The sequence below is a fragment of the Mobula hypostoma genome, chromosome 28 (assembly GCF_963921235.1).
Source record: "Mobula hypostoma chromosome 28, sMobHyp1.1, whole genome shotgun sequence".
NCBI classification, from domain to species: domain Eukaryota; kingdom Metazoa; phylum Chordata; class Chondrichthyes; order Myliobatiformes; family Myliobatidae; genus Mobula; species Mobula hypostoma.
The window spans coordinates 12,198,362-12,213,529 of NC_086124.1; the positions used below are offsets into that span (position 1 = coordinate 12,198,362).

Consider the following 15,168-nt stretch of genomic DNA (forward strand, 5'->3'; position numbering starts at 1 on the left):
ACCTCTCCCTGAGTTATCTTCTTGCTCTTGGTGTATGTACAGAATGTATGGGGATTCTCCTTCTTGCTGAGGACTTTTTCATGGCCCCTCCTGGATCTTCTTGTTCCTTTCTTGGGTTCTTTTCTGGTCTTATATTCCACAAGGGCTCTGTTCAAGGTTGAAACTCCTAAGCCTTCTACAGTATATGCCTCCAGTTCCTCCTCGACTAGATTCAGAACTTCCCTCGCCATCCAATTTTCCCTTACCTGGCAGTGCTTCGCCTTCCTTCTCACAGGAACATACCTGTCCTGTATCACCGTCTGGTATTGGGGGGGGCGGGGGGCTACTGCACAGCATTGAAGGAAGCTACAGTAAGTTCTAAAACTAGTTAACTCCATCATGGGTATTAGCTTCCGTAATATCCAAGAAATCTTCAAGGAGCAGTTCCTCGGAAAGATGATATTGATTGTTAAGGACCCCCACCACTTAGGACATGCCCTCTTCTCACTACTACCATCAGGAAGGAGGTACAGGAGCCTGAAGGCACACACTCAGCGATTCAGGAACAGCTTCTTCCCCTCTGCCATCCGATTTCTGAATGGACATCGAACCCATAAACACCATCTCGCTACTTTTTCTATTTCTGTTTTTGCTCTACTTATTTTAAATACTTAATATACATATATATTTACTCTAATTCAGTTTTTTTCTATATTTATCATGTATTGCTTTGTACTGCTGCCACAAAGTTAACACATTTCACGACATATGCCGGTGATATTAAACCTGATTCTGATTCTGTGCAGTTGTTCTTTAAGCATTCTCCACGTCAGATCATCAGATGTAGACTTGCCCGATTAACTCTCCTTAGCTCCAGCCAAGTTCTCTCAGAATTCAGGAGTCCTGAAGAAGGATCTTGGCCAGAAACCTTGACAGTTTACTCATTTCCAGAGGTGCTGCCTGACCTGCTGAGTTCCTCCATCATGATGTGTGCGTGTTGCTCTGGATTTCCATAGCCTGCAGACTTTTTCATGTTTATAATTTTCATAATTTGCTTTCCTCCGATTTAGTACTTTTCCTCCTTCCTAATCCTTATTCACAGCTATCTTCAACCTTATTTATGATCATTGCATGCTGCATTGTACTAAATCACTTTGTCTTCCAGTCCACAGGAGAATGGCAGACATTGCATTATCCTTTCTGCTTTCCATATGGATCTGTCTAATAACAAAATGTTCTCCAGCTGAAAGATACCTTTCATCTGCTGGTTCCATTCTGACTTGCACAGTGGTAAACTAGAACCCTGTTCCTTTGTTTTTGTTTCTGGAGTGTCCCCCCCCCCACCCCCCAAGGAATTATCTTGCTTTGATCTCCAGCAACCTCAGCCAAAAATATGCTTGATTCCATGTGAATGTTGATATAATGGTCCATAATTTAATCGTGTGATTATGGAACCCAGAGATGTAACGACAGAGTACTCCAGCAACCTAATCTTTCTTTTTTTTTTGGCACTAATGCCATTTCAGTCTCTCTGAAGCTGACTTAAGTAAGTGCTCTGCAGGATAATGTCAGAGGTGTGTTTTTGTCACAGCATTTGATAGTGACAGATAGATTGGCTAATTTTGATCAGAATAATTTATCCTTATTTTCTATCATCACATAATCACGCCATGTCTTTTGACATCAGCGTTCCCTGGTACAAAATAACAGCTGTCAAGTTTGTCAGTTTCCTACCCAGTAATACTTGCTCACCTTTATGGTATGAATGTCAGTGCTTCTCTTTGTTCATAGTCATAGTTTACAGTATTGTAAAACATAGAACTGTACAGGCCCTTCAGCCCACAATACTATGCCAACCTTTTTTATTTATTCATTGAGATGCAGTGTGGAATAGGCCCTTCTGGCCCTTTGAGCCACACTGGCCAGCAATCCCCTGATTAAATCATGGGACAATTTACAATGACCAATTAACCTACCAACCGATCTTTGGACTGTGGGAGGAAACCCACATGGTCATGGAGAGAACGTACAAACTCCTTACAGGCAGCAGTGGGATTTGAACCCTGGTCACCTGTACTGTAAACCATTGTGCTAACCACTACGCTACCGGGCCACCTTTATTTTAACCTACTCTAAGACCAATCTAATCCCTTCCTCCCACATAGGCCTCCTTTTTCTTTCATCCAAATGCCTATCTAAGAGTGTCTTCAATGTTCCTAGTGTATCTGCCGCTACCATCGCCTTGCACGTGTTCCCATGCACCTCTGTAAAAATTCTACCTCTGACATCCCCCCTATGCTTTCCGCTAATCATCTTAAAATTATGGCCCCTCGTATTAGCAATTTCCACCCTGTGAAATAGTCTCTGGCTGTCCATTCTATCTATGCCTCTTATCATCTTATACATCTCATCAAGTTGATTCTCCTCCTCAAAGTTCAAAGTAAATTTACTATCAAAGTACATGTCTGTCACCATATACAACCCTGAGATTCATTTTCTTGTGGGCATACTCAACAGATCTATAGAATAATAACTATAACAGAATCAGTGAAAGACCATTTATAGTTATATAACTTTGCTCCTTTGCTCCACGGAGGAAAGACCTACTTCGTTCAACCTATCCTCACAAGACATGCTCTCTAATCTAAGTAGCATCCTGGTAAATCTCCTCTATACCCTCTCTAAAGCTTCCACATACTCCCTATAAAGAGGTGACCAGGACATTTGGCAAGAGATCTATACCTAGTAGTAGTTAGATCACTCAAGTCAAGTATCACGTTCTCCTAAGTGGTTGTCTGTTGGTGGGTCCTCAGGTGGTTATCGAGGCCAATCCAAAAAGTCAGGGCTGTTGTCGGCTGTGAGGCTCCATGCTCTATCAGCAAAAGCAAACAGCAAAAGACAATGAGCTCATCTGGGTGGGATTGAAACCTTTTCATTTATGTTGATTGACTTTGAGTTGTAGGAAGGATATTTCCGGCAAGATGGTGTGGGATATCAGCAAAGGTGGCACCAGTGACCCACAGTGACATCTTGCAGGCAGCTTACAAGATTACTAGATACTCTTCTAAATATACTTCTTCTTCTTTTCTGAACTGTGGTCAATTGCAGCCTGTAATTTCCCTTTTAAGAATGTACTTTTGAGTCAACTGAATGATATTGCGTTTCTGCGATCTTCTGGGGGATTTGGCGTGTTTGAAATTCCGTGTTGATTCCTAGTGACAGGGCAAGAGCCGTAGTCGGCCCATTGCTCCGCACTGGTTAAAGCATTGAGCAAGATTAAAACCGTCAGACCAGGGTGGAAAACCAATAGGAGCTCAGCGCCGTCCGCCTGCATTTGATTGGTCTCTCTTGCTGCTGCTGGCGGGCGGAAGGTGCAGGAGTCTTGGGTTCCATGCCGCTGGATTCTGGAGCGGCCGTTGCCCGGCAACCTTCAGGCTTTTGGACAGGCTCGTCTCAGTGCTGAACATGCTCTGTAGTTGTGGACACTGCAGTCCATGTTCCTCGTGCTTTTTGTTTACTTCTTTTTTTTTACTATCTGCGCGATCTGATCGAAGTGCTTCAGTGCTGAGAACTCACTTTCGGGTGTCTCTGCAGTTAATGTTACTTGTTTGCTTTCTATTGTTCACATGATTTGTCTTTTTCCACACTTTGGGTGTTTGATGGTCTTGTTGTGTGGGTTTTTCCCTTCTTTCTTTTTAAATCTTTTTATTAATTTTCAGAATTATAAACAAAAGAACAATGTTGATACAAAGAGATTGGAACAATCTTGTTATTAATAAACATATACAAAACAAAGATTTCAAATAACATAGGTAATAGACTTCAAAACTCATGATTAAAATTGATCATAAAAAAGAAAAAGAAATAAAAAGAAAGAAGTATATATACAAAGAAACCCCCCCCCAAAAAAAAAGAACTAAACACTAGACCCAAAAAAAGCAAATGGAACAAAACAGGGCCAGACCAATAACTTAAATCGAACACGTCGTCAACTCCGCTCCTCTATTCATATATTTTAAGTTAATAAAGAAGATTCGGAAAGATCAGGTGTGGGTTTTTTCTTGGGCGGTTTCTATTGTGTTCCTTTGCTTTGTGGTTGCCTGCAAGAAGATGAATCTCAAGGTTGTATACTGTAAACATACTTTGATAATAAATGTACTTTGAACTTTGAAGTGATGCCATACAAGCCTTGTCACAGCTGTCGAGCATCCTTTTAGTCCAGAATTGCCACTTCGTATGTGAAATGGCTTTCCGGGGTCATACCTGGGCCTTTTGTACTTTCTGGGATAGCCAGTCCTGAATGCCACCTATCTAGCCCACAGCAGATAGCAAATATCTTTAGTCACCCAGGGTATCTGGTTGGGAAAAACTGAATGATTTTGACAGGACACATTCGTCCACAAGAGTCTTTATTAAGTCCATGACAGCAGCAGTGTATTCATTCAGGTCCTCTGAGTCCTTGAACATGGCCCAATCCATTGACTCAAAGCAGTCCAGTAACTGTTCCTCTGCCTCCCAAGGCCACCTCTTTGCTTTCCTTATTTCTGGTGTCTTGATCTATAGTCTCTGCCTACATGCAGATTGGAAAAGGACAGCTGGATGGTCAGGTATCCTGAAATGCAGTCGTGGGATGGAACAGTAGGCATTCTCGATGGTAGTGCAGGATGCTGGGTCCTTCGGTGTTGCAGCTGATCTGCTGATAGTAGTTGGGCTGAGATTTCTTCAAACTTGCCTGACAGAAGTCCCCATCAAGGATGTGAAAGTCATCAGGGTAGGCTGTTTCTTGTTTGTTAATCATGGCGCTTGATACATCAAGGATTGCTTGACATTTGCCTTTGGCGGCATGCAAACTGCGGTTAAGGTCACAGTGGAGATTGCTATTGGATGTTCCAAGTCAGGAGAACAAGAATGAGACAAGACCGCTATTTTTGATGCCATCATAAGTTTATCGTGAAACAGACGCTGCTGCTTCTACCCTTTCTTGATTCGGCCGCCCTGGTCCATCCTTGGGCTGCAGCACCAAATCTGGAATATGAGGCGTGAGCCATATCTCAGTGAAACAGAGAATGCAGCATTCCCCCATTTCCCTCCGATACAACAATCTTGCCCCTAGGTCCCCTATCTCGCTCTCCAGTGACTGTACATTGGCCAGGAGGAGGAGATTAGCGAAAATCTGAAATAAAACAACAAAAATGAACTACAACTTGAACTGCCTTTTTTTATTACTGTCTTTTCCAGTTCTAGCTAAAGTTCTTTGACCTGTAATGTTAACTCTTTCTCTTCCCACAGATGCTGCCTGACTCACTGAATGTTTCCAGCATTTTCTGTTTTTATCTATGATAGGTTAAAGAGTGAAGCTACTGAACACAACCAAAGGGACATGTAAAAAAATTTGTGAAATATGCAGCAGACTGCGCTAGTGCTGAGAGAAAATCTGAGTCCATATTGAAATCCGGGTCTGCTCGCTCATCCGTGACATTTACTCCTCTTTCCAGAGCGCTGAGGCCATGAGACTGCTCCAGCTGCTCCAGGCTCTGTATCTGCAAGTTTTGTGGTGATTTGCCCCACTCTGTGATGAACTGAGGCTAAGGCTTGACGGCCTACTCGAGCTGCTCCGGGCTTCGGGTCTATGGACTCACTTTCATTCTGAATGCTGTTGCTTGCTTTTATTTGTTTGCACAATTTGTGTTTTTTTTTCTTTTTCTCTGCACATTGGGTGTTGGTCTTTTTTTAAATTGAGTTCTTTCAGGTTTCTTGTTTTGTGGCAGATGAATCTCAAGGTCGTATAATTTATAGATAGATAGAAACTTTATTGATCCCAAAGGAAATTACAAGTTCACAGATAAAACATGTTAGAAGAGAAGTAGAAAGAATAAAAGAATAAGTTACCTCGAACAGTCTAACAGGAGGGGGGTCATCATTTCCCCGGCTACAGGTTGACTCATTATACAGCCTAATGGCCGAGGGTAAGAATGACCTCATATAGCGCTCTTTGGAGCAGCGTTGTTGTCTCAGTCTATTATTAAAAGTCCTCCTCTGTTCAGCCAAGCTGGCATGCAGAGGGTGAGAAACATTGTCCAGAACTGCCAGGATTATCTGTAAGTTAAATTGGATAGCTATATGAACAGGAAAGGAATGGAGGGTTATGGGCTGAGTGCAGGTCGGTGGGACTAGGTGAGAGTAAGCGTTCGGCATGAACTAGAAGTGCCGAGATGGCCTGTTTCTGTGCTGTAATTGTTATATGGTTATATGGTCCTTTGTTCTACCACAGCCTCCAGTGTGCCCAGTTTGACGCCATTGAGCTTTGAGATCAATGACCTGAAGTTAAACTGAACAGTTCTACTACAACCATGGCGGTACAGCGGGCATGTTCAAATGAGATACGAATTCAAGTCTTTTTTTTAACAGAGTTGTGGGTGATTGGAATGCATTTCCATGGGTGGCAGTGGAGGCAAATATCATAGAGGCATAGAAAAAGCTCTTAGATAGCTCATAACTGTGCAGAGAATGGAGGGATATAGATATTGTAAAGACAGAAGAGGGTAGTTGAGTTAGTACTTTAGTTACTAGTGTAATTAGCTTGGCCTAAGATTGTGGGCCAAGGGGCATGTTCCTGTTCTTTACTGTACTATGTTCCGAACAAAAAAGCAAGTTGCCTGCAGTTGATAAAATTGATATTAAGTCAAGGTCAGAGAAATAGAGCTTTCTCTTGAACTTGTTTTGGGCCTGTTCTAACAGTGTAGAGCACCTCTGCCATGGTTCCGTTTGGCTGTTCCCCTTTAACACTCCTTTCTCCCTGATTATGCCCTAATTTCAATCATTAGATTTCCATTTGCTGCTAGTTTACCTAATTATAATACACCTGGTTTTCATCAGAGACCGTGAAATAAGTACGATGGCTTCTCTTTCTCAGGTTGCCAGTTTGTTGGTTTAGTCTCGTGTGATACCTCGTTCTCTTGTCCGCTTAGAACCGCTAGTTCTAAGTTTAGTTCCAAGTTCTGCTCTAGTTTCAAGATGGTCTCTGTAGATCCCGTCTCCTTGTCAAGATTCCTCCGGTTCGCTGTTCTACGTTCATGTCTACGCCAGCATCCCCAACTCAGTCGACGTGCCGGTGTCCTGCACTTGGGTTCTCCTCGGTCGCCCCGAACAACACCTCGTGCAGAGATCAGAATGGGGTGGAGTATTGAATAGGAAGCCCAGGGGTCACGTCTGCTGACTGGCCGCAGAGAGAGCGGTCATCCAGTGAAATTCTGCAGATGCTGGAAATCCAAGCGACACACACAAAATGCTGGAGGAACTTGGCAGGCCAAGAACCTGATGAGTTCCTCCAACATTTTGTGTGTGTTATTCAGTGTGCATTTGTTTTTTTTTCAGGCAGAGATGGCCACACTGCATGCACTGCCCACAAGAAAATGAGTCTCAGGGTCCCATATGGTGACAAATATGTACTTTGATAATAAATTTACTTTGAACTTTCGAACTTCAAAAAGTTTGGAGGAAATGGAAGTGAATCACCACTGATCACTAATCTTTTGATAATTGGGATGGTAAAAGGAGGAAGAGATAATCTATTCCATCTCCTATAGTTATGTGTGGGAAAGTCCTGTAAGATTGTGTGATTGGCAGGGATGTTAATTTAAGTTTACACAGAACAGTAGGACACAGTTCCAGCCCTTCGGTCCATGATGTTGTGCCAACTTTTTAACTTACTCTGTGATCAGTCTAACTTTTCTCTTCATAGCCCATAACCTTCCATTTTTCTTTCATCTATGTGCCTATCTAAGAGACTTTTAAATGTCCCTAACCACCACACCAGGCAGGGCATTCCAGGTGCTTAACGCTCTTTGTAAAAAAAAAACCCTACCTCTGACATCTCCTCTAAACCTTTCACCTCTCACCTTAAAAGGATGTCCTCTGGTATTAGCGATTGCTATTGGGGAAAAGGAAATTGCTATCCACTCTGTCTATGCCCCTTATCATCTAATACACCTCTACAAAATTGTTTCTCATCGCCCTTCACTCTAAAGAAGAAAACAGAAGAAAACCAGCAATTGCTAGAAATCCACACAAATTGCTAGAGGAACTCAACAGGTCAGGCAGCATCTATGGCAAAGAGTGAGTGGTCAACGTTTCGGGCTGAGACCCTTCAAGAGAAATGGAGAGAAAAAGATGAGGTCAGAGTAAGAAGGTGGGTGGGTGGGTGAGTGGAAGAATAAGTACAAGGTGGTAGGTGATGGGTGGAACTGGGAGAGGGGAGGGAGTGAAGTAAAGAGCTGGGAAGTTAATTGGCGAAAGAGATAAAGGGCTGGAGGAGAAATCTGACAGGAAAGGGTAGAAGACCATGAAAGAAAGGGAAGGGTGAGGGGCACCAGAGAGAGGTGATGGGCAGGTAAGGAGATGAGGTGAGAGAGGGAAACGGGAATGGGGGACAGTGAAGGGGGGGCAGTAACTGGAAGTTTGAGAAATCGATGTTCATGCCGTCAGGTTGGAGGCTACCCAGACAGAATATAAGGTGAGGCTCCTCCAACCTGAGTGTGGCCTCATCGCGGCAGTAGAGGAGGGCAGGGATTAACAAGTTGGAATGGGAATGAGAAATAGAATTGAAATGGGAAAGATTTTCCAATAACTTTCTAAGTATTTGTCCGCTACTACCCCCAAACCTGTAAATGCAATCAATTTAACAGTTAGTAGACAACATAGGAGGAGACCTTTAGCGGAAGGAGTAAGCTGGGTCAAAGAACAGCAGAACATGCTGGAAAAACTCAACAAGTCAGGCAGTGACTGTTTTTCTCTCCAGACTTAATGTTCTTTCCGCGGAGTTAGTGTCTCAAGTTAATGAGATTTCATCTGAATTCGTTAATGGAGATCTCAGTTCTGATAAAGAATCATCAGTATGAAATGTTAACTCTCTTGAGAGATGCTTTGCAAGTTGCTGAATACTTGGAGCAATTTTTTTTCTTGTTTTTATCTCTGAATTCTCACATCTTTTTCTTGGTTTTCCAGCAGGCAGGATTGATTTTTAAAAAAAAAATAGTTTCAACTTTCCAACTAGCACCCTTTCACAACTCAGCCTGTTTATAATCAGTGGCACTTTTGATCCAATTATGATTAATAAGGCAGTTTTTACCAACAGAACTGCCACTCACTGGATCTATTTTTGTTTTTCTCACCATTCTCTGTAAACTCTGGAGCAGGGAACTCCCAACCTGGGATCCGCAGACCTCTTGCTTAATGGTATTGGTCCATGGCATCAATAAAGTTATGGACCCCCGCTCTAGAGACTGTTGTGCACAAAAATCCCAGGACGTCAGTGGTTTCTGGGATACTCAAACCACCCTGTCTGGTACCAACAAACATTCCACAGTCAAAAGAGTCACTCGGGTCACACTTCTTTCCCCTTCTGACGTTTGGCCTGAACAATTGAACCTCTTGACCATGCCTGCATGCTCTTATGCATTGAGTTGCTGCCATATGATTGGCTGAATAGATATTTGCATTAACGAGCGGGTGTACAGGTGTAGCCAATGAGGTGGCCACTGACCGTCGATAACCGAGTCGGGTCGCAGCCCTTTCATCAGACTTTGGGCTCGGAACGTTAACAGCTTCTCTGAGCGGTTCAGGCTGCGTCCGGCGTAAATTTCGTAACTTTATTTCAGATTTCCAACATCTGCAGGTTTTGATATTTCTTTTCCAGTTTCGTAACTTTATTTCAGATTTCCAACATCTGCAGGTTTTGATTCCCCCACCCCCCGGCCCAGATACTGAATTTCCAATTGCCTGCCAATCTTGTTCTGTTCTTGCATCCGCTCTGCGCTCGCCAACGAAACTTAGCGAAAGCTTCAGGATCCGCGCTTCCTCGTACGATTAGGCGCATTACGCTTCGGGGCCCAATGCATTGAGTTCAACAGTTTCGGAAGTTCAGTATTTTCACATTTCCAGAGTTCTTTACCGAGTTTTTGCTTTCAACTCCGTTCGCCCCTTAAGTTATGAATCTTCCCCACTCTTCCACAAACTATCTCTTTTGGCTCTCCCATTGCTTCCATTAAGGCACATTTTTATCTATCATAAACCCCAAAGGACCACTTCTTTCCCTTCATGCTGTCTGAAATGAATATCTGCACAATTCACTCTTTTTCTAAAATGTCACATTTTCAGCAAGCAGGGCGATCTGGTGTTCCGAAATGCTGCTCTTCATTTCAAAGAATCACGGTTTAAACCTAACAGTTTATCTTCACCAAGATAAAATGCAAGCCAATTTGTTTTTATTATAGAACAATGACGTGGAAACTTTTCAACCTGAAGCCCGAAACGCGTGAATAATTTACTGAACTGTAATTGACCCAAGGAATTTGTTAAAAAAGGCTGCGGCTCCCAGGGTTCCCGCAGGACGCACGCGAATTAAGAAATCTTAAAGAGGCAGAGCCGGTTCACCGTGCAATTCTGTTCCAGAGATGGGAAGCGCCGCCGAAAATTCACCAGCCTTAAAAAGAAACGCTAGGATCATGGATGAATAACGTGGCTTTCTAAATGAAAGGAGGCAAAAAGTTGCGGGCGGTATCAAACAGCCTGTATTTTTACATGATCCGTGTTCGCCAATCTCAACAGAGGGTGATGATTGGCGGCTTTGACTGTAAAAGGCTCCGATGCTGCAAGACTTGACAACGAGAGAAAACAACAGCGAAGAGGGGGGAAGAGTGAAATGTCCGCGCATCATTAGTGGTGGACTACTTAGAAACGCCGAGAACTTGGTCTGGGGTTGACGCCCAGCTGTGGAGTTTTTAAATTTAAAAAGCGTGCATGTGGAAGGCAGGAAAGCGAAAGCGGGTTTCTGCGGCCCCCTCGACCCTTCATTGTCTTCGCTTCGTTGTTTGCGTCCTCTTGGTCTTTGACCCCCAACGTCTAGTCAGTTTCTCCGCTCTTCTGATTCGGGACGTTCGCAGACCCTGAACCAGGCAGATTAACGTCCGCAGCACTTTATAAATGATACCCTCGGCGCGGAGAAAATGACCGGATAGATTCTTCAAGAGGAGGTAAGAGTTTCTAATCTCATCCGCCGTTTGGATAAAGCGGTATCTCCGGATAAAAATGAAGAGTCTACGGAAGATATTCAGCCCTCGATCTGTGTGTGGGAGATACAATGACCAAGTTTCGTTGAGAGAAACTTTTAAAACTCTATTTTCATTGGAGTCATAACTTAGATTCAAGCGAGGAAGCCATAATCTTATTCTGTAAGAATAGAGTGTTTTCGACTCGAATTGTTTAATTCCGGTTTTCTCTATCTTCACATCACTTATCGTCACTAATACTGACTTTAATTCAAGTCGAAAATGAATGAAGTATCTTATCTGTTTTCCGTTGGGGGTTAACTCTTTATATACAATTTATTTTAAAATGATACATAATGTAAACATTTTTTTATTGCTTTGCCTGCTATGTGTGGCCTGTACGCCCATCCCAAGCCACTCAACTCATTTCATCATCATCGTGATTTAACGTTACCAGTTTGATTGTGAAAAGCAAGGCTTAAGCACACATTAAAAAAAATCCATTGATACGTCCACCTCTCAGATCCTCTGTGTACACAAAAAAAACTCCTTGACACTCTATCAATCTTCACGTCTGTCTCTCTGGCTTTGGAGTTTGTAATATTGTTTACTGGCTGGCCAGCTTACCTGCCCACTCTCAGCCCCTGATACAGGGTTTTGACCCGAAACGTTAACTATTTCTTTCCTCCCACAGATGCTGCTGGATCTGTTGAGTTCCTCGAATAGATGTTTGCTTGCTCCAGTTTCCAACAGCTGCTCTCGCGTCTTCCTTGCTCTCAATTTCCCCAATCTGCTTTTTAGTTTGATCACCTTTGATTCTGGGTCCTTTTTAAACACACATGCTGTGTAGAAATACGGAGAGGGGCGGTGAGCCCAAAAATCAGAATCCAAATCAGGTTTAATGTTACTGGCAGACGTCGTGAAGTTTGTTAGCTTTGCGGCAGCAGTACAATGCAATACATAATAATAGAGGGAAAAATCGTGAATTACAGTAAATATACTAATTAATAGTTTAAATAAGTAATGCAAAAAATAGAAATAAAAAAATAGTGAGGTAGTGGTCATGGGTTCAATGTCCATTTGGAAATCGGATGGTAGAGGGGAAGAAGCTGTTCCTGAATCGCTGAGTGTGTGCCTTCAGGCTTCTGTAACTCCTACCTGATGGTAGCAATGAGAACAAGGGGATGATGGGGTCCTTAATGATGGATGCTGCCTTTTCGAGGCATCGCTCCTTGAAGCTGTCCTGGAAGCTGTGGAGGCTGGATACAAGGTGATGATAAAATGGATCTAATAGAACTTTCAAGGAGATACTGGTGGAATATTAACACAATATTAGATAATCTCTTCAGTTGTGGTGGTTCCTATTGCAAAATATTGAAGGAAATGATAGCAGGTGTGCTAACATCACCAATTTGACCTTTTTGGATTAAAAATGCTATACTCTAACTGGGAAGGGATGAAAGGAGAAATCAGGTACTTCACAACACACTGCTAGAGCATTTTTAAAACATCTAAATGACAAATTTTTCCTCATCCAAGACACAGAAATTTTAGCCCATAGCTAAGATCTGGCTGACTCCCTTTCCCTGACTTTCCAGACAAGGGAAACTCTGTTTCAGCAAATTTCTTCTTCTGTGCCAAACAATCTTACATCAACAAGGGAGGTTTGAAATCTATGTTCAATCTTCTTCCTTTGAGACAACTTTCTCATTTCTCCCTTCTCTGGTCCACTGTCTTCTCCAATTAGATTGCTCTTTCTTTAACCCTTCACCTGTTCTACCTATCACCCCCCCCCCAGCTTCTTGCTTCATTCCTCCCCGCCGCTAACCACCTGGTCTTGCCTATCACTCCTCTGCACCCCCCCCCCCATTTGTTATTCTGGCTTCTACCCCCTTTCCTTCCAGTCCTGGTGAAGGGTCTTGGCCCAAAATGTTCACTGTTTATTTCCTCCAATAGATGCTGTCTGACTTACTGGGTTCCTCCAGCACTTTGTGTGTGTGTGTAGAAGCTCATGCAGTGTATGATTTTGCTCAGCTCGGTCTCCTGTACAATTAATGCTATGAATATATTTCATAATAGAGCCATAGAAAAGTACAGCATGGAAACAGGTCCTTTGACTCATCTTGTTCATTTAAACTACCTACTCCCATCGACCTATATCGGGACCACCCATGTACCTGTCCAAACTTTTCTTAAACATTGATGTTGAGCTCGCATGCACTACATGTGCTGACAGCTCGCTCCACGCTTTCACGACCCTCTGAGTGAAGGAGTTTCCCTTCGTGTTCCCCTTAAACTTTTCACCTTTCACCCTTTGCCTCTAGTTGTACTCCCACCCAACCTCAGTGGAAAAAACCGACTGGCTTTTAAACAAAAGGATATTGAACAGAATTTGAGGGGAGATTTCACAGAGGTGTAATTTTGTACACCTCTGTGAAATCTCCCCTCAATCTTCTATGGTTCAAAGTACAAAGTCCTAACCGTTTCAATCTTTCCTTGTAACTCAGGTCCTCCAGATCTGGCAAGATCCTTGTAAGTTTTCTCCGTACACTTTCAACGTTATTTATATCTGTCCTGTAGGTAGGTGACCAAAACTGCACACAGTATCCAAATTAGGTCTCACAAACATGTTATATAACTTCAACATAACATCGCATCTCCTGTACTCAATAATGGAAAGGGAAATGACATAACCTTTAGTGAAGATGGAATACATTGCTAACAGCATGAAGAGGGTAGCAATCAAAGGTTCATTTATTATCAAAGTATGTATCCACATACAACTCTACATATGTATCCACATCCACATACACATACTTTTGCTCCTGCATCTTATGATCTTGTGAACTCTGAGATTCATCTTCACCAGATCCCCCAAAACAAACAAAGACCAGAGAAAGCAGGATCTCCCAGTGGCCACACATTTTAATTCCACGTCCCATTCCCATTCTGATATGTCTATCCACGGCCTCCTCTACTGTAAAGATGAGGCCACACTCAGGTTGGAGGAACAACACCTTATATTCCGTCTGGGTAGCCTCCAACCTGATGGCATGAACATTGATTTCTCTAACTTCCGCTAATGCCCCACCTCCCCCTTGTACCCCATCTGTTATTTATTTATATACACACATTCTTTCTCTCTCTCTCTCCTTTTTCTCCCTCTGTCCCTCTGTCTATACCCCCTGCCCATCCTCAGGGTTTTTCCCCCCTCCCCGGGCCTCCTGTCCCATGATCCTCTCATATCCCCTTTGCCAATCACCTGTCCAGCTCTTGACTTCATCCCTCCCCCTCCTGTCTTCTCCTATCATTTCGGATCTCCCCCTCCCACTCCCACTTTCAAATCTCTTACCAGCTCTTCCTTCAGTTAGTCCTGACAAAGGGTCTCGGCCCGAAACGTCGACTGTAGCTCTTCCTAGAGATGCTGCCTGGCCTGCTGCGTTCACCAGCAACTTTGATTTGTGTTGCCAAGAACAAAGTCTGTGTGAAATGAGACGATGCTATCCATGAACTACAGTATAATTGCAAGCAAAGACAATCTCTATTCATGTTGAATTAATATCAAATGTTGAAGGGCCTCCATTGAGTGGATGTGGAGAGGATTTTTCCTGTGGTGGGGGCAGTCTAAGGCCAGAGGACGCAGCCTCAGAATAGAGCGGAGATGAGGAGCAATTTCTTTAGCCAGAGAGTGGTGAATCTGTGGAATTCGTTGCCACAGGCGGCTGTGGGGGCTAAGTCATTGGGTATATTTAAGGCAGAGGTTGACAGATTTTTGATTAGTCAGGGCATGAAGGGGTTCAGGGAGAAGGCAGGAGATTGGGGCTGAGAGGGAAAATGGATCAGCCATGATGAAATGACTCGTTGGGCCACGTGGCTTAATTTTGCTCCTATATCTTACAGTCTTATAAAAAAATATAAGCATCTTCCTGCCTGTAAGGCTAAACTTCAGTGCTTAAATTTAACATTCTATTTGGAACTTTGCTGGCATATTATCACTGACAGTTGTGGCAAGAGGACAGGTAGTCCTCAGCTGCTCCTACTTTGAGGCTGGCATAGAGCAAAAAGATGTAATACTTGGCAGACCATCAGGGTCAAAGACGATTTGCTTCCGCTGTGGGTTCTTGTGTTACTAATGAGCTATTTG

General features: G+C 43.2%; 1 protein-coding gene across 1 annotated transcript in view; it reads left to right on the forward strand.

Moving 5' to 3' along the window:
• The first annotated feature begins 10,407 nt into the window (after positions 1 to 10,407).
• Positions 10,408 to 15,168, forward strand: part of LOC134338880 (transmembrane protein 200A-like) — a 29,961-nt gene continuing 25,200 nt past the window's right edge. Inside the window, exon 1 of the mRNA XM_063035039.1 lies at positions 10,408 to 11,009. The gene's annotated coding sequence lies outside the window, so the exon portion shown is untranslated. The remainder of the gene's footprint in view (positions 11,010 to 15,168) is intronic.